Raw genomic sequence first — 24,007 nt, 5'->3', positions numbered from 1 at the left:
CAGTCTCTCATCCTTGTTTCAGCTGTTCTTTCTGATTATTTTGGAAAACCACACAATGATGTTTTTCCCTTTTTTCCATTTTCCAGATGTTTTAAGTAATCAAGTTTTACAGAAAGGGAAAAACATTTTAAGACTAATCACACAACTATATTCACTAGGTAAAGTCCCTTTGTAGATGATTGTTTGTCTCTGCAAAGGTTGAGGTTTCCGATGAGTTTTGAGCTGCAGGATCTGTATTTCTGTGACAACGTATGCAGCCTCACATCATGACATATAGGCCCATGGTTTGGAAGGTATTAGAAATTGAATAGATATATCAAATATTCTCCAGGAAAAGGGAAATAAAACTGCTTTCTTCCAGAACACATCTATTTGTATCATATTCAGAAGAAAATGATTTCTGAAATATTCCAAAGTATTACATTTTCATTTTATTGCATTTGCTATAAGGAAAATTTTGGAGTTCAAAATGTTGTTAATTCTATTCACTGGAAGCATTTTGAACTGTAAATTTTTCTAAAACTCTTTAAAAACCAAGAAGAGGGAATAATAATCATAGTAGGACTATGACCAAAGCTGTATTTTAATGGATAGGTCTATGTAAATTAAAAAACACACTTTATACATATAGAGACATGCACTTATATATAGAATTATTAACTTCAATTAAACTTTCCCCTTTTAAAATGTAATTGGGACATCAAGGACTACTTTGAGTAGGGTGGGGGTTTTTTATCCCAGAGGGCTAAAATGAGATCTAACAATTCTACTACTTGAATGGTAAACAGTTATTTAGAATTTTTACCAGCTTTTCTCCAATCTACAATCCAGTTCTAAGCAATTAACTACCCATTATCTTGATTAGACTAATTAAAGTGAGGATGAAATTATCCTTTCACTAGAGTGTGTCATTTGAAAGGAATTTGCCAATTCCCCATTTCACTCACTTTTTTTAAAGGCAGCTGTTATTTCCACTTTTACTTGTTGCACGCTCTTGGTTCTACTGCCATTTATCGGGGTGTTTTTTAAACAGCTGACATTTTTCACATGTTAAATGATTCTAAGAGTTTAAGCTTTAAATTCATAACTAGACACATTTCCTCACAAACCCAGAATTTTTCCCACTGGAAAAAAAAAATAACTGGGTAATGAGAAATTATTAACTTGAAATATATCATCTCACATTTGCCACCATCTAATAGCACCCCATTAGTTGTTGCTGCAGATTGTTGGCTGATTATTATTGACTTAATGCTTTGAACAGCTGAGTATTTCCTGAGAAAGGGTGGACAAAACTGACTTTGTAGAGCTTTCTTTCAGATGCTGGGCACCTGGACTCGTATAGAAAAGACTGTTTTCCCTGTTTCAGAGCAGCTGCTCAGTTCTTCTGCTGCCTTTAATGAGATCCAAATCAGGTGTCCCATGGTCCATAATGCCCTATTTCAAAAGGAAAGACCTATCTACTATTAAATGAAAAAATTGGAAGAGCTTTATTTGACCTTTTGGCACAGAATGGCAATGGTTTTAAAGTACAGAAAAATTATTGTGACAGGCAAATAATTTCTTTCACAGTTCAATTTTTTTTACTATGTGTAGTAATAACTGAAGTATACAGATTAAAAAGTTTATGAATTGTCTATACTAGCCTAGTTCAGATCTTCAAATTAAACAGAGACTTAAGAGATGTGTTTACTAAGTAAAAGTAATTTTCTATTGCTCTCTATTTCATTTCCTTGCTAGTATTTTCTGTGTTGATTTCAGTCTTTCAGTCTTATTTAATTTTATAATGATATGATACATATCTCCCATCAGTTTTACCCTCTTCTGTGTTTAGAAAAGTTTATTCATTTAAAATTAAAATCTCAAAGGATTTTCTAAATATAGGTGGTGTCCTGATGCTTACCTTAGCAATTACATTAATTTACCTTAATTACCTTTAATTTAATTTTTCTCATTGAATTTGAGTTATACTTCACCTTTGAAAAAATATTTTCTGTTTGATTGTTTTTAATAGTTACCTTAGGCAACCTCAAGTTATTTTCAGTCCTCTTTCTTTCTTTTGATTTTGAAGTCTCAATAATTCTATGTTTTTTCTATGTTTTTTCTTTTTGATTTATAATTTTGAACACTGACCACTGAGGCAAATTAATTTTTTTTTTGCTTTCCATGAAGTGCTTTGATTGTTTCCTGTGGTATCTCTGGTTGGCACATTATGTTAAATAGGCTTTCTGCTTTCCAATTAAGAGATTATAATGTATTTCTTAATTTGGTATGATACAGACTCTACCCTTTGAAGCTTGCAGAACGCAGAATTTATCTCCCTGATTTATCTTCTTCCACAAGGGAAGAATCCTGTTGAGGACAGGTAGCAGCAAAATACCTTGAGTGATTTTTTTCCTCCTATCTCAAAGTTTCCTTCCAAAACCAGACGTTAGCAAGGCAAGTTTTCATGGCACTCACCCATTACTTCAGTGGAATGTGGGGAAGCAAATGTGGGAAGATTCTTGAGGGTGCTGACACTCCAATTCCCACTCACTTCTTGTGCTACTGAGAATGGCAACCACCTCATGTTTGCAGCTCTCCCTAGCAGCATGGAGCTGAAATGACAGTTCAGCTGAGTTGGTGCTTCTGTAATTTATCTGGTAATAAAGAAATGACAAACAGAGGCACTTCTTTTTTTTTTTTTTCCCTCCTCCCAAACCCCCTGCATGTTGAGGCATGGAAACACCTGGTACCATCTTTCATCAGTTTTTAACACAGCCTCTTCTGTCTAGTGTTGCCTTCCATTCTCTTAGCTCAAGAAATGCTCTCAAAACAGCACCCAATTTCTTTCTCCAGCTTCTATTATTTACTGGTACTGTCTCTTCTTTACTGCAGAGTGCAATTTCTTGAAGAAGAACAGAGGGTTCCACCTGGTCAAACACCACAACAGAAATCTAATGCTCTTCTCAGTCAGGTCTAGCTTTTTACAAACCATCCCACTAACCACAGCTATGTGAATTTTAGTGTCTTTCATACATCCTAGAGCAAATAGATAGTTTTAATTGCTGCTAAGAGAGCTCACAGTTGACAGTTCTAACTTCAAAAGCATTTCTGTAGAAATTGTGATCATTTTGGAACTAGAATAGTTTGCATATGGCATAAAAATATCCAAGTTTCATTCAGATATAAATGGAGAAGAAAACATTTCAAGACTTTAATACCTTTGTAAGTTGGAAACTTTACAGATCTTTTAATTTCAGATAATTTCACAACACAGCCTGGAGCCTTTTGGATAATTCAAAAGAATTTAAGTGATACTATAAAATATCCATATTTACAAATGTATTATTAAAAACTTCTAAGTGAAGTAATTTTTCTGGTAATATTATAATTTTTAATGAGTAATAACCATCATGATATTTATCAAATGGTAGAATTAAACAGAAATTCAGTGTTCTACAGCCATATATTAAACAAGGAGCTTACCTACTGTTTTCTCTCTGATGCTTCTCACAGGACATGTGAGAGTTGCATGCCTTTTCAGCTAATGAAAAAAAAACAAAGCAACCTCACTTGGTTGAAGATAAAAGGAATGAAAATAAAATAATTAACACACTCTTCTTACCATGTAAAGCTTGTGAACACACATATATGTTGTTCTATTGAATGTTTCTGGAGAAAAGAGAAATTGCTGATCATAAAGCATGTTAGCCATCTTAGGTAACTGTGTTTATATATGATTCATACCAGTTTCAACTAAGTTTTTAGACACACAGGTTATTTCATTGTTCTTGTATTTGGTAGAAAATGCTTACCAAACTCCTAAACTTTCCTTCAGGGGACAAGAAAAAGAGCTCCTTCTGACTCAGTGTGCCATGAATTCAGACAATCCAGTGGACTTATTCAATGAAACAATCTACAGTTGATTTCTCCAGTTGACTGCAAGACTGAAATTGATGGATGCCTCAAGTATCCATCAATTCAGAGGGACCTGGACAAGCTGGAGAGATGGTCTGATTCCAGTTGGATAAGGTGTAAGAAGGCCCAGTGCCAGGTCTTGCACTTTGGCCACAACAACCCCCTGCAGCGCTACAGGCTGGGCACAGAGTGGCTGGAGAGCAGCCAGGTGGAAAGGGATCCTGGGGGTGCTGATTGACAGGAAGCTGAACATGAGCCAGCAGTGTGCCCAGGTGGCCAAGATGGCCACTCAGCTCTAGTGAGGTCACACCTGGAGTGCTGTGTCCAGTTCTGGGCCCCTCAGTTCAGGAAGGATATTGAGGTGCCGGAGCAGGTCCAGAGAAGACCAACCAGGCTGATGAAGGGACTCAAGGAGAGGCTGAGGGAGCTGGGGTTGTTTAGTCTGGAGAAGAGGAGGCTCAGGGGAGACCTCATCACCCTCTATAACTCCGTGAATGGAGGTTGCAGCCAGGTGGGGGTCGGTCTCTTCTCCCAGGCAGCTCTCAGTAAGACAAGAGGGCATGGTCTAAAGCTCTGCCAGGGGAAGTTTAGGTTGATATCAGGAAGAAATTCTTTACAGAGAGGGTAATCAGGCACTGGATTGGGCTGCCCAGGGAGGTGGTGGATTCACCATCCCTGGAGAATTTTAAGATGAGACTGGATGTAATGCCAAGGTCTGGTAACAACCATGGTGTTGAATCAAGGGTTGGACTTGGGATGATCTTGGAGATGTTTTCCCATCCAGTTAATTTTATGATTCTATGATAAGCACATTCTCCAGACCAAGCATGGTCTTATCTCAGTATGGTTTAGATCCCTTTTTTCCTCTCTGGAGATTTTTATTTCATACTATAAAATAGTTTTAAAATATTTAGGAAATCAAGTTAATAATATGTTCCAAATGAATTATTATTCCATAGGTAAAATTCTTTTCAAAAATTCAATGAGAAGCTGATTTATTTTCCAACCTGTTGGCACATTTTCTGTAAGAAATTCTCTATTTCAAGTCTTTTAGTAACTTATGTCATAACTAATAATATAATTGTCTCTATCTACATGCCACCAAGGCTTGATTACCAGTAAAAAAAACCTAAAAAACAATGGAATTTTAGATCTGTTTCTTTCTCCTGCAAATGATGCAACCATAATTGTTTGGAAACATAAATTCATGATGAACAAATGAAGTTTGATGAAAAGCCCTAATGAAAAAGACAGATATATTTTATCCATGCCTCAGCACCTGCAAGAAACTTTCTGACATCTGTATGAGTATCATTCTATTACTCTGCTGAAATTTTTAAAAGACAAAACAAAACTGTGAGGCCCCTGAACACCTTCAGGTGTGGGAATAGAAAGGAATAAAGGTTTATAAAATACTTTATTGGTAAAGTTGACTTCTATATAGTTCCAAACTGTCTTCTTACTATGCAGTTTTGTATCAGAGGACATACCAAAGGCAAAGAGGTTTTCATTTACAAAGTGGATCTAGTTTAAGGATTACTCAGTCCCTGCCATGGTTCTGTAACATCTGACCTGAAACACCTCAGGATTCAGTCCCACCACCCTATTTTCTCTTCTACCACTGTTGATAGGCCTTCTCCTTGAATTCCTATGGGAAGTGTATCAGATATCTTTTAGATACCACATATGATGGCATCCTTATTGACATAGACAATGTAGACAAATATCTTGCTGACTGATCTACTGTACATTAGGCAGCACAAATTTATAATGCCCTCAACAAATGATATTTGTAGAATCTATCCAAGTTTACAATTGGATCTTCCAGTTATTTACAAGCATTTTCCTTTCTAACAAAGGAAAGATCTGAAGAACAATTCTAGACAGAAGATCAATTAGCTTTAACCCCCAGAATCTACAGGAGAGCTTTACTGTAGCTATAATAAAAATGTCATGCTTGAAGCTCTATTAAATTTATTAGCAAAGCACAGTGCTTAGATGACACAGACACAGAAACACTTAGACATTTTTAAGACTCCAAGATTGTAGGTAGTGCTAATAAAACAGGAGCGTAGTCTCTGATAAAAGATTATTTTAAACATTAAGAAGTAGACAGATTGTCTGAGAAGAAATATCCTTTCACTGGTTTGTTCTGATTCACTTTTGTTGGTACAGAGGAAAGAAAGCTGAATATTTGGACATTTTGAGAAAGTTTGGGGTTTCTTAGTTTTTGGTGGTTGTTCATGTTACGTTAGTTAATACTTTATAAATACAGCTTATTCCCCTGTGGCTTGTCTTAATTTTGTGTGTAACACAATATTAAAAAAAATGTGATTGTCCCTTTAAAGACAATTACTCATCAGGGTTATTAGAATATCATATAATGAGGTTGTAATACATCTGTTCAACACTTTCACTTAAAATACAGATATGCAGTCACCTTCCCTCATCATAAATGGAGCTGCATGGAAATTGATGTAAATGTTAACACCATTTCCTTACGTTTCTTCACTGCATTGCGGCAGCCTCTGGGGTGCCCATGACATTTAAACACACTTTCTTTTCATTTGACTCTTGAGAACATCCAACTACCATGAAGGAAGCAAGCTGTAAACAAATCCACAGAACTGGCTTAGCTATTTAGAAAGGTAAAGATATCAAGAGCACTAATACGTTGTAATGACATAAAATCCATATGATTGAGAACAAAATGAGCATATGCCAATTAGAAGCGTGGTCTAGTGGTAACACAGTGCACTGCCTCATGGGAAACAGGGAGCAGCAGTGCCAAGGAGGCCAGAGATTCCCAGGGAGGGAAACAGATCACTAATGGCCATCTGAAACCTTGCTGACTGAAGCAGTGTCGTTGACATGCTCATGGAGAAATCAGTCTATTTTTAAAAGACATGGTAAGCAGAAGAACTGTGATGTAGGGACTTGAGACAGAAATGTTAAAAATGGGATGTCTATTACTCCCCAAAGTAAATATATACTTTACTGCAGTGGGAATATTTTTATTTAGAATATTTGCATATTGATGGTGATAATTAGAATTGAAATGGTCCTCATTTGGATAGCATGGGTTACAATTTGTCCCACAGAGCTTACAATGGGGACGTAACTTCCTAAGGACTGATAGCTGTCATTTTCCTTTCTTCTACATTTTCTAATTTCACCCACCAGTGGAACAAGCAGTGTTTTATTCATAAAGCAAGGTCAAAGAGAGGATTTTCACAGCTTAATCTTCCATAACGTTTTAACAAGCAAGACCACCCTTTATCCCTGTTCTGCTTTTGTTATATTTTATCTCACAGAAAAATCTGTAGATTTAAAATGTCTGGAGAGGCATTTAAGATGAGCAGTTTTTATTAATTTCATGGCAAACCTATGTGCAAAACAACAGTTCTGTGTTAGCAGAAGACCATAAAATCTATTGGGTTTTTTCACTAATGTGCAGGATTTTGTTGCAGAACCAAATATAGCAGCATTCACACCCTTGTTATCATATTTAAAACACAGACAGCCTGAGAATTGCATTGCATTCAATACACTGAATCACGTATTTGATCTGTTTTGAACATGCTGCTTACAACCTTTTATAATAACATTCTTCAGATGAGGAACGTCCATGGACGTCCCTCATTAAGTAACAGTGCTGCTGTGTTTCCCCAATAGTTCCCAGAATTTCATAACTTCACTTCCCTAAGCACCCCTTGGTCATTATCTGTGGAAATGGTAGCTCTGTGGGAAAGGATCAGAACTTCTTTTCCCCTAAATGCATATGAAGGAAAATTAAGAAACATGACCCTTCTGGGAAAAAAGAACTTTGCTCCCGTGGCCAAGGAGGCAGCATGTTCCATCCCCAAAGGAAGGGATATTCCAGAAATCTGAGATCGAAGAGGTCTACAGTGTCTTCTGCCCCAGCATTATCACTTCTTCAAAACAGTGACAGACCTGTGTGATCAACAGCCCACTCAGATGACCTGTACCTGAGCACAGGTGGAACAGCTCTGTAGAAAACTCAGCAGGAAAGGCTGTACTATTCTATTCACCCAAGGTCTGGTTCTGAAGGACAATGATGATTTCTCCTCAGAGTCTAGCCCTATTATTCTCTCTCTTTGTCTCTTTCTCTCCTCCAAGGACCTGCAGAGTCTGGAAAAACAGATAAATGGAGCCAACAGAACACAACTTTGATTCTGGAGGGTGGTTATCTGGGTTAATTGCTACAGTGGGAATTACTGTTGGGAAAGAGCACACATAAATTGCTGGTGATATGATCTGAGATAGAGTGTCTGGGCTGTTTGTGATTCACCTTTAAAAAGATCTTTCTCTAATACCAAAGAAAAAGCATAGTTTGTGCTCCTCCTAAGACTACTTAAATTATGGGTAAGAAGAACAGACATCTCAAAACACCAGTGCTATTATCTGTTATGTCACACAGGAACCACTTCAGCAGAATCTTCAGGGAATGACATCAAACCAGTTGCTTAAGGACAGGACACATTCCCTCAAGTATAGCCAAAGAGTAATTTAGAAAAACAATACAATTTTTTCAGATCTTTTCTTGGTCCCTTTCCTGCAAACTGTCTGGCTTTCAAGACTCATGAGTAAAAGGGGCAATAAAAGCAGATAACCCATGATCTATATATTAGATTCTTATACAGCTGCCTCTGCAGTGAGATTTCCCATTGGAACCAATGCAGTTAGAAGAGTCTGTCTTAAGACAATGCATAACTTGTGACAGCAGAGGTTCTGCATGTTTGGTAGGCATAAATTGATGTTTTTCTAACATCCGAAGTCAAAATGTCACATCAGAGTGACAGTTCCTTTGTACTTACAGCTAAATGAATACAGAAAATAAACAACAAACTGTTAGGTTGAAAGCAAACAGAAGATGTTTGCTGTCCTCTCATAAAGCTCCAAATTAATACTTTTAAATGCCAGCAAATAAGGCACATATGTAACACAGTTAAAGATAAATCAATACTGACCCACTTTATGTTTCACAGAATTTTGGTGAGCTTTCTCCTGCACTGCTAAGTGAGGTTTTATAGAGGGCCTTTTTTTTTTTTAATAATAATTTTCTGTATTTATTATTCATGTGTCTTAAACCAGCAAGAGATGACACAATAAACAAATTAATTATTGTGACAATGGCACTTAAAACAAAAATGCCAAGCATTTTAAAGTGCTGATATTTTGATTAGATTGATGAAGAGAAAAATAAAATAATTACATGGCTTTATCTTACTGAATATTATTGTTTATTGTAATGTGGAACTGTATACATAAAGTGCTTAACCATCATCTTCAACAAGCTGATTTAGACAGAATATCACCTCCACTTAACTGTTCCAAAGATCTGACAGACACAGTTGCATTTTTGACATTATTAAGATACAAATTATTCCTAGGGAAAATCATGCTGGAGCTCCAATGATACTCTTTGGACTACCAGTACTTAGTTTCAATGGTATAAGTTGTTTTCTCCATCCACATGTTAAAATTAGAAACTAAAACATGCAAAGGTGGTTTTTATTATTGGGGTTTTTTTCTCAAAATCCACCTGGTTAAACAATGATGTGTCCATGAGAGTTACCTTCTAGTTTATCTTCCAAAAGGAGTCCAGTTCAGGACATTGAGTGTGCAGCAGGCTCTAATCCAGCCAGTCCTACTGGCTTCTGAAAATAGCTCCATGGCACTGAATATGTAACTCACTATCAAACTGGCAACACCTTAAAATGTTAAATATCCTAAAAGATAAAGTATCCTTTAATATCCTTAAGATACTAAGGAAAGCCTTTGAGATCATTGGTATGCATCTTCTCTGCTTTCACAACTATAATCATCTGGGGGGGTTATAAGCAATTTTGGAATTTGTCCTGTGTAGAACTACAATTAGAAACTGATGAATACAAATAGGTTGTCTGCAGACAAATTCACCAAATGACATGGTAAATTCTTTAACTGTACTCAAGCAGTTTTTATTTCAGTTTTGAATAAATGGTGAATTTAGAGTGATACAAAATTTATAATGAAGTTCACACATAAAACACTTAAAGTTATTTACTGATGTGTCTATTTTTGTGAGTAATAATGCTCAGTACATGCAAAAATGTGGAAGAAAGGACTGCTTATCATTCCCAATAAATACTCTCAAGATCATCTCAACTTTCTACTACTTTCTCTGTTTTTTTTTCTCTAATCTGTTTCAAGATTTATCAACAATAGGAAACATTCATCAATTTTTAAAGATGTTGATTCTTTCAAGATTTGATTTATAGTAATTTATAGTTTTTAAAACACTTGCAACTTTATTATATAATAAAGTTTGGTATCTACAAACACAAAATAAAAATCTCATTGATTTTTGTTATTAATCAGAGTGGTCTAAAACAATTTATAAAGCAATTTCTCTTAAAGGCAGCATAATGATTGGAAAAGTTATCTAAATGCATCACCTCAGCAGAAACTTACTGATTGGTACATATAGACCCAATTTAAGAGCAGAACAGGGTACCAAGATTAAAATCTCTATCTTTTGAAAAGGAAAACTGAGAATTCTTCGTAAGTTAGCTAAATTATAAACAGCCTGTATAGAACTAGGATGCTATTTTAAAAATTATAGCTTTAAATGTTACATTTTTCTTTAAAAACAATCAATTTTTAAGATAAAAGGTGTTGAAAAATATATTCAGCATATTACAAATATTCAAAATATAGATGCTGTATCTTTCATGTCACTTCTCCACTGATCTGAGAGCATATTGAGATAAATTTAATCAATTTCAAGATTTATTTATAAAAAACCCAAGCTGAAAAATAAATAATTTGAGAAAATTATTGAAAATTAAAATTAGATCCACCAAACCTTCAAATGGAAATCATGTGCTTCTTCGGAAATCTGGTTGATCCATAACTTCCTCTGTGTGTGTGTGTGTGTGTGTGTGTGTGTGTGAAATACATTCAGCAGCTCTAAACCAGCCTACACTCTTTCAAAAATGCAAAGAGAAGAATATCACTGTGTCTAGATTGGGTTGTGTATATCAGGCAGTTCAAGGGTAGCTCAGGCACTCCCCTCCCCATGGTTCAAAGAACATCTTGACAGTTCTCACTTGTTACAGAAGGAATGTGTCCTCAAGAAGGCTTGTGAGATCAAACTGTGTGTGTGCACACCGATTTTGATGTGCCTTCAGACCAGTGACATGTTTTCACTTGTAAATATGTATTGTAAGTAAATATGGGATACTAGTAAATGAAATAATTGCAAGAATTGCTGGTATTGTGGAGCTTACATCTGCTTTCAACTACCACAAATCATTTTTGGTGTCAGTAGTTTGGTTTTTTTCCTGAGTTTTAATTCAGAGCCTTTTTTCTGGCTCAGCTTAGTACATGGAGCAGGCTTGCATGCCAAAGCTGTGATTAACTTTGTAGATGTAGTGGAATTATGGAAATGCATCATGCAAAAGTGCGTACTTGCCAAAATTATTCCATGACCTTGTGCTTTGCTGAGTTTTAAATAATTCAGTGATGTATTGAATGAATAAATTTGTGCTGCTTGTTACTCTAAACAGTCACTTTCCTTGCCATTTTTAATAAAGCCTCACTTTCTAATATTCATGAAATATTGCATTTCAATTAAATTACATACGTACCGAGGAAATAGTTTTCCCTAAGCTGTTTAGTGTTGACACCAACTGTCATTTGCCTTTTCTTTTTGTACAATAACCATGAAGGTTTTATGTACAGGCAATATAAAGCACTGTCACACTTTAATGAGAAACTTTTTGGATCACATATAACACAAGAGGGAATAAACCTAAACTATTAATAAACCTAAGCTATTAATGTAGTTTAAATAGCCCTTACTCAAACCAAACTTAAGTTTTCTGCTCTAGTATTTCAAGTGCTCAGTAAAAACAGCAGAATCAGGTTTCTGAGCTGATTCAGTTTGAGCTGAATCTGTTTTTAAAGTGCAAAGATAACAGAAGTTAAAGGTTAGTATTTTAAAAAGCACAAGAAGGTAAAAGAATATGCAAATATAAAGTTATATCAAATTGAAGCAGGAAAATACTGTTCTCCGATTTGTCATTATTTCATTGCAGGTAAACTGATTAAAATTCTCATAGCTAAGGGCACTTTCCTTTTAAAATAAGACTCCTATCACCTTTCTATTTATAAGAAATAATGAATATTTTCAAATTAAAAGCAAACTTTTCAAGCGATAGGATGAGAGGAAACAGCCTCAAGTTGCAACCGATGAGGTTTAGATTTGATACCAGGAAAAAGTTCTTCACTGAAGGGGTTGTCAAGCATTGGAACAGGCTGACCAGAGAAGTGATTGCACCACCATCCCTAGCAATATTTAAGAGATATGTAGATGTGGCACTTAAGGACATGGTTTAGTGCTGGGCTTGGCAGTGCTGTGTTTGTGGTTGGATTTGATGATCTTAGAGGATTTTTCCAACCTAAAGAATTCTATGATTCTATGATATGGTCCTCCCCAGTCTACACAATTTAATTCCCCACCATTTGGCCAAAATGAACCACAGTTTTTCTGTAAGAACGGAATGACCCCATGAAGTACATATTGCATATCACCCTCTATGAGAGATGCAGAGACAGAAAATTTTTTACAGAGCTCACACAGATGCCTGTTCTAAAGTAGAAGCTGGAAAAGCTTCTCTAATTTGAAGACCCAAGTCATTGCTACAGTGCAGCTGCAATGTGCTCACTGTTGCAGAGAGCAGGTACCACAGAAGTTTATTCCCAGAGGGCAAGTGAATAGTTATTATGAAGAAAAAGCAAATGTGAAATAAATGTCCCATTAGTACATTCTCAAAAGGCCAGTAAACTCCTCACAACTCTTCTTTGTCATTTCTTGCTGTTTTCAAATAGCAGGGACAAATGTGTTTGTGAGCTTCACCTGCTTGATAAAGATTTCTCATTAATGTCTGTAACCAAATGCAGTAGTTACTACATGGGATCTCCAGCCATCTTATCTTTAAATTGATCCTAAAATACTGATAATCTTCACCTGCTAGTGAAGCAACTGCTAATCCCATTTGTCATAATGTTTTCAGCAAATTATCCCAAACTATTCTGGTTACCTCAGTGCAAGTAGGAGGCTGCAAATGTTTGCCCTGAAGCATTTATAACCAGTCATACGAAGACAATAGCAGAATTACTGCAAAGAGCTAGACCAAAAAAAAAAAGGTACATTACAGCAGCAAAACGTTTTGGTTAATGAATCTATTTTGCAATATATAGAAGAAAGTTTTAAATAAACAACCTAAACATCGCATATTTCTTACAATTTTAAGAACAGAGTTTGTCTGAAGCAGAAATATTCAAACTGCCATTACAGAAGTTTAAAGTGAGACAGATCATGAGCCTTCTCACAGAAATATCTTCTGTTTGCTTCAGGGAAAATGTGGGAGTTTTCTTGGCACCTAGTTTCTTGTTTAGGCGTCACAATTGCTTATGTGGTGGATGAAAGAAAGGCTGCTCAAAAACATTCAGCGTTTTTCTACCCCTAGCTCCACTTCATTGTCCTATAAGTAAAGAGGAACATTTCAGTTGATTTTACCAAGTAGAAGTGCTCAAGACTGAAAGAAAAAATTGACATAATGACTGAGAATATCTCCACTATAGACACGATTTATGCGGCTTCCTTCATTTACTCTAAATCAAAATGCAGTTTTACAAACAATGCAATCTTAATATCAGCAATACTATCTGGAATGAGACAAAGCTATGTTTTGGGGTTTTTTTAAGCTGCAATATTTCATTCCAGATCAATAGGATAGCTATCAATACTTAAAACCAAAGCAATGCAAATAAGCATATATTTAAGGGTATAATTAGATTAAAGCTGAATGTAAACTAGGCACTTGATTTTTTTTTTCTTTCCTGAGATTATGAATCTGAAAGATTTTAGAATCTAACTTAGTCAAAATAGTAATTTCAGCTTAGACACTATGTTTCTCATCTTCTAAACTTTTACCTCAGATCATTAATTTTACTTCCAATTTTTGTCAACCCTTAAATAATTCCTTGTTATCCAAACACCATAACTCATATCTTGTATAAATATGATTCATATTTATACAAGAGATTTAAGCCTTACAAGAATCATTGTTCTCTCTAAAACTAATAGTCATTCGGATAATTTTTAAAGTATTCTTAAAGATTTCTGGTTTTCAATACATGTTAGGTGTTTCAAAACCAGTATTTTAATCACTGATGGAAATGAATTGTGAAAAACAAAAGCAAGAGGGACAGACCAAGATAACATGTATTTAAGCAGCTAAGAGCAGGTACTGATAAATCACAGCACTAATGCTTATGTCTCAACCATCGAGTCTAAGCTCATCCTTTTCCCTCAGTCTTCCCTTCTTTCAATCTTTTTATACATCACTGAGATTGCAAAATTAAGTCTTGCCTTGACATAAATGTCTTTGTGTATATGATCATTTTTGTGGGTTGCAAATCCTTTTGTGTGAGTACTCTGGAGTGGAGTGTGCACCCTCCCTTCTCTTTGGTTACAGACTTGCTGCGCATAACGCCTACAGCAGCCCCCATCAGCCTTTTTATGCTGCCCTCCCTTATAATATCTGTCAAATATTCAATGCAGTTTTGCCTGGTGTATGGGCTGATGAGTCCCAAGTGCTGAGCTCACAAAGATGTGAAACAAAAATGCACCCTAAGTTATTTAGGCATGCAGCTTCTTCTCGATTCCTCCATGGGAACTCATATCAATATACTGTGTTAGAGTTGTCCTCGGACATTCCTTGGGCTAATCATAGCTTTAAAATGTACAAAAGAATATTTTTTCCCATGAAGAATTACATTAAAACCCAATCTTCTTTTCTCTTTCAGAAGTCTGATGTGGAGTGGTGAGGCCAGCAAGTCACTAAGCAGAGAATCTCAGCCTCAGGTTCTACAATACATACCAAGTGAACTGCAAGGGAGGATGAAAATCTGAGGAGACTGGCAGCCACACAAGCCAAAAAAGATGGTGCCAATAGTCTCTACATGATTTCCAATTTAGATTTCCTGTTTCCAGTTTGTTCCAGCATTTGTAAAACAACCAGCTTTATACCTGGTAGTCCAAGGCTTTCACAGTGAACCTGAAATATTTTTTCTTTCCTCACCAATGAAACCATTAATTCTTCTTTGCTCTTACTTTAAAAACAAAACAAACAAAAACAAACAAACAGCATCCATTTTCAATTAATCTATCATACCAATAAAAATTTGCTATAAAATGAGGACATAGCATTCCCAAAATTTTTTCACCACCTATAAGCCTCCACCAAAGGTACTTCACTATCTTCAAAACTTCTCTAGTCACAAAAGAGCAAGAAAGAAAAAAATAGTACAGACTTATGTAAGTCTCTGCCAAATTAGAGGACTACTTTATCTTCACAGTTCTTCTCTGCATTCTTCCAGTTTGCCAATATAAATAAATATGTAGTGAGAAAACCCAGCTTCAAAAGGGAGATTAAGCAGTTCCAAACATGTTAACAGAACCAATAATAATTTTGACTTCACAATTTTGATTTTTTTTTGCTGTTTCTATTACTAATAGGTACAAAATCTCCAGAAAACACAAAGAAGAAAGGTAGAACTGAATACAAATATAAATAAGGCAATATAACTCATATCCACACATAAGCTTCATGCTGAATTTTCAAGGCCTTAGGACTGAGACTTGTCAGATCTGCTCTGTCTAAACTTCTCTTGACCTTCTGAACCTTTGCTTTCCTTGATTGAGCTGCACCATCAATGTCTCTGGATGACTGGGTGGCAATAGCTGATTCATACTATGTGTGTTTATCTTCAAATGGTACAACCACAGGATTATACAGTCGGTGGTAATAATGAATTGTTCTGCATAGCGTGGGATATTGAAGGCTCCAACCCATTGAGGTAGTGCGGAGAAATCCAAGGGATTTCCAAGAGAAATGCCTTGGAACATGGGGACACAGGACATGGAACAGAGGAGTGCAGATCCCATGGCTATAAACAACTCCCCATGGTCACTCAAAACCATGCACACCTAGACTTGAGCACACTTGGTTTCAGGGATAACAACAAAGAATTCATAGCTAATGTAAGTAAAAGGTAACACATCTAGTAAATTTGGGTGTTATGTAGAGCTGTGGTAGGTATAAAAGCAAGTTAGCAAACATTAGAAAATGATACTCAGTGGATTGTGAAGGGAAAATGAACAATTTCTTCACATGCACATCATATGCCTCGTGGTGAGGGACTTCATATGTTTTCTTCATGTTTTCCCTTTGTGTTGTTTCACCAGCAGGAAACCTCCAACCTCATGGCCCAGAAGAGCTGGAGAAGGGTGAGCATAGCATCAGGAAAAGGGACAGAAACCAAGTTTCTGAAAAATTTCTACATAGATTTGTTCTTTCTTGATTACTTGTAATTTTATCTGGACTAATTATGATTCTTTCATTAGACTATTAACCTTTTAATAAAATTATTTTAAATAAATTCTTGGGTTTATATGTTACATGTATTACATGTGTTTTGTTTCCTGTGCTACACAAGGAAGGGGGGGGGGATTTGTATGACATAGACATTACTTAAGAATTTTTTTTAATATGTTTTAATTTTCTCAGTTAATATTGAGAGGTTACACAAGCCTGCAAATGGTCTGGCTTCACATTTTTATGGCAGTCACATCCCCTAATGGGGGATGCTTTCTGAGGGACACTGGAAGGATCTTCACAAATTTCCTCTATCGATCACTACTGGAAATTTATGTATGGAGGAAAGATGAGATAAAAGACTATTTTCTTTGATAGCAGAGACTTCAAAAAGACTTTTTTGATTAAAAAGCTCTGGGGCCACAGAATGCCAAATGCTTCCTTAGCTCACTTTGACTTCACAGAGTTATATTTTTATAACAGATCAAAATGGATGAAGAAAGGAAGCCCATGTAAAATACCTCTGTTTTATATTAAAAAAATATCCAGATGCACATGATCTAATATGGATTGCGAAGCCAGGTATTTTTATTTAAAGATCTGGGCTATAGTAAATTAGGGGCCACTTTGGAGATGGAATAACTAAATGTCATCAGTTGTAAATGCAGAAATATTAGGGGGAGATAATCAAAATACAATGTTGTACTTTGCATAAGTGCTCTCCATAGTATGACTCTGCAGCTACATAAATCAGAGAAAATATGTCAAGAAAGGTAACAGCACTGCAGAAGTTAAATTCTGACATATATATCATGATTGTGGAGGATTTGTAGGACACATAAGTCCCAAGGTGATGTTTGCTTGTAACTCAAGTCTGTGTAAGATGAATATTGTGGCATGGTGGCACTTGTTAAGTCAGGTTCAATATGTTCACTTTCATGATGCTCAAGTAAGACATTTGAAAGGATTCAGCATGGATCCTATGCATAAAAGCATATCAGTGTTTTCAACATGTTAAAAAAAAGCTGCTTGTATTTGGTGCTTTAAAATCTTCAGCGTAGTCTCAGTATTTGTTCAATTTTTTTATCCTATTTACAAAGATGAGCACAGCTAGGACAAACTGCTATATATATCACTGATTCACATAAAATATGAAGCCATTAAGAAAGCATGACAGAGAATGCAGCATCTTAGTGTTTGGAGAGGTACAAGTTCTAGTGACATGTCACTTGTGTACTAGAATCTCGCCAAAAAGATAGAAATGATGTGTGAAAATTCTCACATTCTACGTGTTATCACTGCCCAAGACATATCTGCTGGTTTTGGCTGGGGTAGGGTTGACTTTCATCATAGTGGCTGGTATGGGGCTGTGCTTTGGATTTCTGTGTTTTGTGTTTTCTGGAAAGGCTGTTAATGATACAGGGATGTTTTTTTGTTGCTGAGCAGCACTTACACAATGTCAAGGCCTTCTCGGCTCCTCAGCCTGCCAGCAAGTGGGCTGAGGGTGCATAAGAAGTTGGGAGGAGACACAGCTAGGACAGCTGACCCCAACTGACCTAAGGAATATTCCATACCACAGGATATCACGCTCAATACACAAAGCTGGGGGAAGAATTAAAGGTGTGTTGGGGGGCGTGGTGTGTTCAAGTGATGGTGTTTATCTTCCCAAGTCACTGTTACACGTGATGGAGTCCTGCTTTCCTAGGGGTGGCTGAACACCTGCTCACCCATGAGAAGTGGTGAATGAGTTCCTGCTCTGCTTTGCCTGCACACACCCCTTTTGCTTTACCTGTTAAACAGTCCTTATTTTAACCCAAGAGTTTTGTCAGTTGTACTCTTCCAATTCTCTTCCCCACCCCACCATGGGGCAGAGACTGAGCATCTGTATGGGGCTGAGTTGCTGCCTGGGGTTTAACCACACCAGCATTCATAGCCTTTCATGCTTGAATAACTTAGAAAGTCCTTTGTCTTTTAATAAAGTATATATAAGAACAATTTTACCAAAGTAGGCCCAAAGTCCTCTGAATTCCTTACCCTACAGTGGCCACTGGAAATGCCTAAGAGCCAATCATGCCCACAAAAAAACTTCTTCAGCATATTTTCCCAGTCTCTAACGTCTCCAAATTCAAGCTATCTTCAACCCAAAATACACATATTTTGACATTCTTCTGTCTAAACATTTCTCAGGTTTTACTCTATCCATGTGGTGTATGGTAAATAGCAAATTAAGAGCAACTGGCCAGAGATGCAATTGTCTGATACCAATAAAAGAATTGTTGGTTTTACTGTTCATTTTAATCTTTAGTACTCAACACACACTCTTCAAAGATTTTTTGCAGTTGTAGAAGTTCAATATCCAGTTTATCAAAGTGTTTATAACACACATATGTAAGCATATTCATATGCTTGTTTACATTGAATATTGAAGTTAGCATGTTAAACTTCCATCCATGTTTGGTTAACAAAAACCTTCAACATGGTAATACAAAGTTATACAAACCTGCAAACTAAAAATGCATGGGCACAGTCAAAATAAATATAATTAATATTTTTAAAAGTAATTTTTTGCGAATAAGAGGAGAAAATGCAACACTATGAAGGTTTAGGAATTTTCAGGGGCATTTCAAAGTAAAATACCTTTGAATTGAATATTTAAATTAGATACCCAAAGCAGTTTCATAATTTGAACCAGCCTCTTTCTTTCCTGAGTTTACACTGTTCATCTTAAAATAAATTTTAAAAAATGATTGGCCCGTCAAAAAAGTGTATTTTAAAACAATCCCTGACAATAAGCTTTATGAATTATTATTATTTTTAAATCTCAATCTTACCCTTTTAAAATTCAATTATATATATTTACTTTATTCCAGGGGAGTGGGAGTGAGCCCTTGATTCATTCATTTGCATATAGTCTAACACAGCTACATGCTTTTGAATATAAAGTAAAATCAACCTGTTTCTTTTTACAGTAACTCAAGATAAAGGACTCCTAGGGCAAAGAACTGATGAATAAAGTTAGTTTGTCAAAATTTAAATTACTATTGTAAAAAAAATCCCTTAAATACTTTTAAAGAATGAAGTCCAGTAAACATTTTCTTTATGAACACTGGCTGTGCAGTCTGTGTAGATAAAGTTTCTAAAAGTGATTATCAGTGTGATATAAATAGCTTATGACCCATTCCCAGATATAAAAGCCTCTTGTCTATTCTGTGGCCCAATAAAATCCGAAACATTATTTAAAAGTAATAACTAATCCAATATAAACTCAATTCTCTCCTTTTAAAAACCAGATCAAATAAAGTTCTGGTATTCTATTGTTTAAATGTGTGTATACAACCACAGAATTTAAGGAGTGGAATATTCATTATTATGCTGAAAACAACTAAATAACTACTGAGACCAGAGTCTATCTTTCAGTGTGTGAATGGAACTCCAAAAATTGAAGTTAGTCTCTTGCATAAATACTTGTCTCAGTTACATCTCAAAATAAAGCCCACAAAAATCAGGTGCAAGAATAGCAGTTCTTTATGACTTTTTCATCAAGCAAATCAGAAAGAAATGGAAGTGTACATATGCGTGTGTAATTCATTTTTCAGAAAGTAAACCAATGTAGGAAAAATGTCACATAAATGGATGTTAGTTCTACCTAACTTTAAAAAAAATGGTAGCTAAGGTTGATGGAAATTGAGAGTTACACAGAATAATTAACAGAGAATGATAAAATTAATTGAATTAAATTAATTAAAAAATCTCTATAGCAGAGATCACTAAAGGATTCCATTCTATTCACCTTTAATTAGAGCAAAGTTAATGGTCAATTAAAAAAAAGAACAGGAAAAAACATTTCAGTTTCACTTCTTTGACTGGGATTTCATAAATAGAAATAAGTAAAAAGTGGTTTTAAAAATAGAATTTTAGTGCAATATATTATGTAGGCAGCTGGATTTCTGATAGAGACAATGTTGTTCTGTTCCTCCTATTTGAAAATATTCTCTGCCTTTAAGATATCAGGCACATGCACTGTCTTTTCAAAGAGCACTGAAGGAAATCATACAGATGAGATGCTCACTGATATCCTGGACAAGCTCCACTGATTTTTCCAAGTACTCTGTATTAGCACTGAAGAGTCAAGGAAAGTCTCTGTATCATTGTCAGTTTTCCCAGTGTCCTCTGAGCAATTTATACTACTTGTCTATTGAAACACTGAAGTATAAGGAAGATAGAAATAACATGCATCTAAAAGAAACAAGACACTAACCTCAAGCATCTTATATAAAACTTATTGAACTTTACACCCAGCACTGTAAGCTCTGTTGCCATTAAATTAACACAACAAAAAACCCCAGAAAAAACCTAGGTGTCACCTAGTCTAGTAATATCCATAATACTTTGCATTATCATCAGTTTTATTTCTACACAGAATCGTGGCAGTTGCACAGAAATGGTGCAGAGGTAAATGAACCGTCCTGGCTCCAGTAAACCCTCTCTATGAGGATCCCTTCTGAATCTTTTCCAACTGTGTCTCCTCACCACCTCTAGCATTACCCACACACACACACACAGCCCCAATATTTTGCATCTATTTTAAGCTTTTATTCTTCATCTTTGAAGGACTCTGAAGCCTGTTAAATTTCATCACTGTCCGGAATTCCTTCATTTTGTCCACTTCTCACACATTTACTCCTACCAGACCAGCCCTCTTGCCATTCCTGTCTCTGTGCCTTGTGTGTCAAATTAACACTAGAAATCCTTTTTTTTCTCAAAAGATATTGCTTTTTTAATGAAACACACTGTTACTAAACTGATATTCACAGGCATACCAATATAATATGTATGTATATCCAGATACACCTATCATGATAAACTACCTGCCTCCTTAATGTTTAATTCATTGAATTAAACATTATTGATAGGTATGCTCTTTGTCTAAGAGTTTGTCTCCTCTCTGTTCTTCACAGAAATAGAAACTCCAGTAGCATTCAACTGATAATTATATACTGAATTTAATACTAGTCACCCCAGTGTGCCCTAGAAATTAATCATGAAAAGGATTATTCATGTATTGCCCTAACACGTGTCATTCAGCCAGAAGTGACACCTGACTTAACTGAAAGAATTGATTTGCTACCCTGAAATTAATTTTTCTTCAAAAGTCATTTACAGTGTATTACATAGCACCAGTCACAGAAGCTGGAGCGTTTGAGCTTTAATCAGCACTTAAGTTCATCCCTGCTCTTCTGTCATCCTATCATTCATAGATAAATAAAGACATTTTCAGGAGCCCTTGAGGAGAGCATGGCTGTGGCTTTTGGAGTCTGCTCCACAGCTCAGAGAAGCTTTTAACTGATGTGATGATATCTCAGGCATAACTGAGGTGAAGTTTCAGCACTAGACCTAATAACAATTCAAGAAATTATCAAGAAAACACACGAAGAATCTGGAGCACAAGGTTAGTTTCCATGTCTGCCTGTAGCAAAATAATATTGTGAAATCATCTTCTATAGAGGATTAAATTTTTTTGAACTAGGTCCCCTGGGGTCTAAACTGGTGACTATATCGAACAATTACAAATTATCTAACTTCAGGATGCTGTTTGTTTTAGTGGTTACCTAGGTAATTAAATAACTTCATCACTTAGTGTTGAAACCTTTCCTTTTTAGGTTCTAACATCCAAACTCACAATCTTCAGACCAACACATATATGAAGTTTAATTCTTCCTACATCATGTGGAAAATCTAGATATCTAATTTCAGGCTTTGTCAAAAATTTTTAATAGATGTTCTCTGTAGCACTCTCCCCCAAGCTCTGGTCTCACACTCATCAAAAAATTATTCCTGGTTGTAGGGTGCTGTGTTTTCTTTCTATGTATATCTTTGGACTTCCTTTAATGACTTACCTATGTCTGTGCTTACCTGATCATTCAGATCACAAGCTACAGTTGGCAAACATGACTTCAGCTTGTCATCAAGTCAGAAGCTAAAAGCTGATTTAACAGAGTGTGTGTTACAATCAACCATATTTCTCAGGGCAAGGAAAACTTACAAGAAATCATATGCTTTGGAATGGTCTCATTCTGGTCACTGATCAGGTGTTTCTGGATCACGGAGCTGTCTACAGTGATTACACAACAGCATTCAGCAAACAAGGAACATACTCACCAGGTGCATACACACCATAACAGCTTTGAAAATAAATCTCTGATACTAAAAGAAAATATTTCTTTCCTTAGAATATTTACTCTGTGCCAATGCATATTGTGCTGATAGGACCTTTATTCAATTATATATTCTGTTTCCTTTATCACAAAATAAAAGTACATATCACAGTTATTACTATAAGAAATTATTTTTTTTAATAATTTAAACCCAAGTAATAAAATTAATTTCTAGACTAACTACCAGATTTTTCTTAGTCATTCTGAAGTAGGATAAAATCATAAAAGTTAGCTCAATTAATAAAATTATCCTATGCAAGTATACTTCCTCATCTGTTCCCAGGTACAGATTTCTAGGTAAGGGAACACTGTCTGGCTTGAGAAAGATATGTGAATACTACATATTAAGCTATAATATGAATTTGGGCTTTGCACTGTGCATGCCTTTGTCTGGCCCATAGTTGTCCTGATTCTGAATTTCACTGTTTGTGGTGAGTTGGGCAGAGTCAGTGTAGAGACAATAATGCAGGATAAGAACATGGCTGTCATGAACAACCACTGCAGAAATTGTTCCTCGATGCTGCTCATGTCCTGGTTAATTCCCACCCAAGGGTGGACTCAACTGCAAATTCCCCTGACAGTTCCACAAAAATAAATATCAGCAGTTTCCTCTTAATTTCCTTGGAGGCAAACTGAACCAAGGCAAGCTTCAATCTGGACCTTCAACCCCAGCTGTGATGGCAGTGGGTCGTTCAGCTTAGAGGTTAAAGCCCAGCACTTAAATGTCTAATACATACATAGCACAAGCATTAAGTCAGAGAGGTTTGAATAAAGTTGCATCACTTGTCTTTTTTATGTCTTGAAACATTCTTGAAAAGCAAACAGGAAAACCCCAGGAGTTAGAAACAAGGATGCCACAGGAGCCTAATATTTAAGCTGCATTTTAAAGTAGTTAAACTCATAAACTAATACAGTTGGATCCTTATTTTACTTTTTTTTTGCTTGGATTTTTTGTTTGTTTGTTTTTTAGCTGCAGCAAATAAGCACATAAGAGCTTTCCACACACAGACTATATGTTTTTCTGGTCAGGATACTTGTATATATTCCAGGGGGCTGGCAGGCAATGACAGAAACTGAGAGAAGAGAAGAATTTCTGATATAGCCTAGCATGAAATAATTTACCACTTACTTCAAATATTCAGCTTACTTGAAGAAAATGAACAGTGTCTGATTATTCCTAATGACAAATTATTCTGCAACACTGAAAGAAAAATGTAAAAGCACAGGTAGGTAATTATTCCTTAAAAGCAATCCAGACTCACATTTATAAATGACAGCATTAATCACATGCATTCACTATAAGTGAAAAAAGCATGATGAACTAGAGCAAACGTTTTTCATGCATGTGAAAACAGAGTCAGCAAGCAGAAATTTTCAGAGTATGATTTCTTATTTAGAATTGCATAACTATCCATTTTTATTAGCTCTAAATGCTTTCGG

This window comes from Myiozetetes cayanensis, unplaced genomic scaffold (genome assembly GCF_022539395.1).
Source record: "Myiozetetes cayanensis isolate MyiCay16 unplaced genomic scaffold, myiCay2020 scf24, whole genome shotgun sequence".
NCBI classification, from domain to species: Eukaryota; Metazoa; Chordata; class Aves; order Passeriformes; family Tyrannidae; genus Myiozetetes; species Myiozetetes cayanensis.
This window is presented reverse-complemented; position numbering follows the sequence as displayed.